Raw genomic sequence first — 4,433 nt, 5'->3', positions numbered from 1 at the left:
GCATGTGGCTGGGGGATCACAGGCCTGTTGCCATTATGATCCCTTTGCCAGATGAGCAGGTGAAGTCACAACCTCTCTTGTGGAGATGAGTCAGCCGGGCCTTGGGGAGGAAGCCTGAAGGCCTGTGGCAGAGTGCTGTCTGAAGGACATGGGCAGCGGGGCACCAGTTCCAGGCCTCCTGCCTCACTGTTCCCCTCTCAGTGCAGGCTGGTGCTTGGTTGTGATGTGTGCTGCCTGTGCAGTGAGAATGGAACCAGCCAAAGGGGTGGCCGGCCAGGGAGGTTGGTCTGGGCTTTGTGGGGCTCGAAGCTTGTGAGACGTGGGAGGTGCTCTTGAGAAGAGGGGTACAAAATTACAAACATAAAGTTAGGTGCAAAATGAATTTTTTCGTTAAAAAATTTTTTTAAAGAGTGGGTGCCTGGGTGGCTTAGTCGGTTAAGCATCCGACTTCAGCTCAGGTCGTGATCTCACAGTTTGTGAGTTCAAGACCCTCATAGGGCTCTGTGCTGACAGCTTGGGCCTGGAAGCTGCTTTGGATTCTGTGTCTCCCTCTCTCTCTGAGACCCCTCCCCTGCTCATGCTTTCTCTCTCTCTCTCTCCCTCCCTCTCTCTCCTTCTCCCTCTCTCCCCTCTCTCAAAAATAAATAAACATTAAAAAAATTTTTTTAAAAAACTCTGTTAAATTGGGTGCCTGGGTGGCTCAGTCTGGTTAAGCATCTGACTCTTAATCCCGGCTCAGGTCATGATCTCATGGTTTGTGGGTTTGAGCCCCGTGGTGGGCTCCATGCTGACAGTGCGCTGCTCGGGATGCTGTCTCTCCCTTTCTCTCTTCCCCTCTCCCACTCACTCTCTCTCTCTCAAAATAAATAAATAAACGTAAAAAAAATCTGCCAAGTCAACTGGAGTATGTGCGTGAGGGGGTTTATGGGAACTTTGTGTATTTTCTGTTCAATTTTTCTGTGGACCTAAAATTGGAAACAGTGTGTTAATTAAAAAAACAAAACAAAACAAGCTACTGAATAGCTTAGATATCACACAATCTAGAAAGGGAACATGGTATTTATTTATTTTTTAATTAATTACCTACCTGCACACCTCCATCATGTTTTTCTTCTCTACCTGTTGTGGCTGTGCATTCTTTAATTTCCTTTTCACATGACAATGATTTTGTAATATTTTTAGAGAGAGGCCATAAAATCATATAGGACGATGATTCAGTCTTCCCTGCAGCAAGATGGATCAAATTGGCTTTTCATTATTGAGAGCTTAGAAATGTTCCTTTCAATGTCGCAACTCTTTATTGGTAACATCATGCAAATTGTTAAGATTGTTGACAAATTTGAGATAGCTCTGCCAAGTTTCTTGCAAATATGCACCTTTGTTTAACCATGGGGACAGCCTTGCTGGGGAAAGAAGATCCCCCCTGCAAGTGAGATTTCTGAGCAGCCTGGCGTGTGGCGGGTAGAGAAGCTACTCACATCCTGTCTGCTTCTCACGAGAGTAGTGATGCTGTCTGTCATCCTACGAGAGGGCCATTCCTGCCCTGGCTTCCACACCAATCCTTAGGAGGAGTTTTCCCAGTCCTGTCTTCCCAAAGCACTGGCTCTCAGCCGGCTGGGCCTCTGTTTGACTTGGATATGGTGCCTCATATCCCAGCCCTAGAAGGCAGGCCCTGTCTGACCCTCTCCCTGATCCCCTCTCTGACGACGTCTTAATGGAGGGCACTCTGAGCTGCCTGCCTGAATTTCTGAGCATACTTCTCCCTCTCAAATATGAGCTCCCTGGTATAAGAGGTGTGTATTTTATGCCCCCATGTTTGTGACCCCAGCAACCAAGATAGTATCTGGCATAGAAATGGTACTTGGAATGGGGCATCTGGGTGGCTTTGTGGGTTAAGCGTCCGAATTCGGCTCAGGTTATGATCTCATGGTCTGTGAGTTCCAGCCCCAGGTCGGGCTCTGTGCTGACAGCTCAGAACCTGGAGCATGCTTCTGATTCTGTGTCTCCCTCTCTCTCTGCCCCCCCCCCCCCCCGCTCAAGCACTGTCTCTCTCAAAAAATAAATAAACATTAAAAAAAAAAAGAAATGGTACTTGGGAAATTTAGAAGAATGGAGGCATGGATGAGTCATAGAGGGCTGGGCTTGCTTGATTGCCAAAAGGCATCTGGAAGCCCTCTGAGCAATAGGTATAGATGCTTCTAGGCTTGACAGAGAAGGATTTGAGGGGCTGAGGGTGGGGTGTGTGGAGCACCTCCATATTATCCTGCTGGGGACTGCCATAAGGAAGTGCCTCACACTGGTGGCTTACATAATAGAAAACTATTGTTTCACAGATCTGGAAGCTGGAGGTCTGAAATCAAGATATCAGCAGGGCCATGCTCCCTCTGAAACCTACAGGAAACCCTTCCTTGCTTCTTCCTACTTCTGGTGGTTTTCTGGCCATCTTTGGTGTTCCTTGGCTTATAATTGATTCATACCCACCCTCTGTCTGACATGGCATTCTCCCTGTGCTTCTTCACATTACTTCCCTCTGTGTGTGTCTGTGTCCCAATTTCCTCTTTCTATGAGGACTTCACTCATAATGGGTTAGGACCCACTCTAAGGACCTCAGCTTAGCTTGGCTAATCTGCAAAGAACTTGTCACCAATTAAGGTGATATCTTGAGTTACTGGGGGTTAGGATTTCAATGCACCTTTTTTTTTTTTTTTTTTTTTTTTTTTTCAGTCCATAATGGATTTGGGTTTGGAACTATTACCTGGATGTTTTGGACATTCCCATGGTTTTCATGGAATGGAGTGAGGATGGGATGTTCACATGGGCAGCAGCACAAAAATCCTGGGAGGAGTTTCTCAGCATTATCTGGGACAGGGGTTAGTGCTTATTCAATGAAGGGGAAAAATAAAAAGAGAATGAATGAATGAATGAATGAACACATTCTGCAGAGCAAATCTCCATCATCCTATGGAGCCATCCTTGTGGCTTCATCTTGGACATGCAGGCATATGAACTTGCCCGGACAGATCGTTTCTGGATGCTTTGACTATGTCGCTGACAGATTGAACTCTCCTGATGCCTACAAACTGGGAGCCAGACAGACCTGGCTCCACTATTTTCTCACTATAGGATGTAGGTCAAGTTTACTCAACTCCAAGAATCTTGGATTTCCCATGTTGGAATGAGAATAGTAAGAATCATCTTATAGAATTGTTAAGCATAGGGGGCATCTGGGTGGCTCAGTCTTCTAAGCATCTGACTCCTGGCTTCGGCTCAGATCATAATCTCACTGTTCATGACATTGAGCCCCGCAACAGGCTCTGTGCTGCTGCGGGGCCTGCTTGTGATTCTCTCTCCCTCTCTCTCTCTCTGCCCTTTCCTGCTCGTGCACTCTCTCTCTCTAAATAAATAAATAAAACTTAAAAAAAAAAAGAACGGGTAAGCATAAGTATGGTAATGTCCATAATGCAGGTAGCTTTGAGCAGGTAGAGAGTACATGCCCAATAACGATAAGTGGTTTGAAGTTGCCATCTCTGGCTCTGTCTTTCCTGTGGCTTCCCTACCCTCGCTTGTTACTCTGGTTGTAGTTCCTCCTACACTTCCCCTTTCTTCGATCCGTAGTTTATCATGCTCTTCCAGCCACTCCTAGAAATAGGGTAATCAGATACAGAGCCCCAAGTTAGGCAGGAGACCTTGCTTCTGGGTCAGATCTTCAATTAAGTGGCTCTGTGGACTAAACCATGCATCTACCTTGTCCCCTGAGTGTCCTCATTTGTGAAATAAAGAGGTTGCTGGGCTGGTCCTCTATATGTCCTGTCAGTACCTACATTTTGTGTCCCTGTGAAAGCAGATGGTAAAAATTATTAGACTATTATTCTAGTGTAGGACAGTGTTTTTATTTTGTGTCGTATTGGTGCTGACGTGGTGTTAAGACCCATGGAATGAAGAGCAATATAAGAAATCACAGATTATAGGGGCACCTGGGTAGCTCAGTCGGTTAAGCATTCGACTTTGGCTCAGGTCATGATCTAACAGTTTGTGAGTTCGAGCCCCATATCAGGCTCTGTGCTGCCAGCTCAGAGCCTAGAGCCTGCTTTGGATTCTGTGTCTTTCTCTCTCTGCTCCTTACCTGCTCACACTCTGTCTCTCTCTCAAAAATAAATAAACATTAAAAAAAAAAAAAGAAATCACGGATTATAGGTGCACCTGGGTGGCTCAGTCGTTTAAGCGTCTGACTTCAGCTCAGGTCATGATCTCATGGTTTGTGAGTTTGAGCCCTGTGTCGGGCTCTGTGCTGACAGCTCAGAGCCTGGAGCCTGCTTCAGATTCTGTGTCTTCCTATTTCTCTGCCCCTCCCCAACTCAACCTCTGTCTCTCTCTCTCCTTCAAAAATAAACATTAAAAAAAAAATCACAGATTATAGCATGCTCTAGAAGAAA

Source organism: Panthera tigris, chromosome B3, assembly GCF_018350195.1.
Source record: "Panthera tigris isolate Pti1 chromosome B3, P.tigris_Pti1_mat1.1, whole genome shotgun sequence".
Classification (NCBI taxonomy): domain Eukaryota; kingdom Metazoa; phylum Chordata; class Mammalia; order Carnivora; family Felidae; genus Panthera; species Panthera tigris.
The sequence above is the reverse complement of the archived record's forward strand: the minus strand, read 5'-3'. Positions refer to the sequence as shown.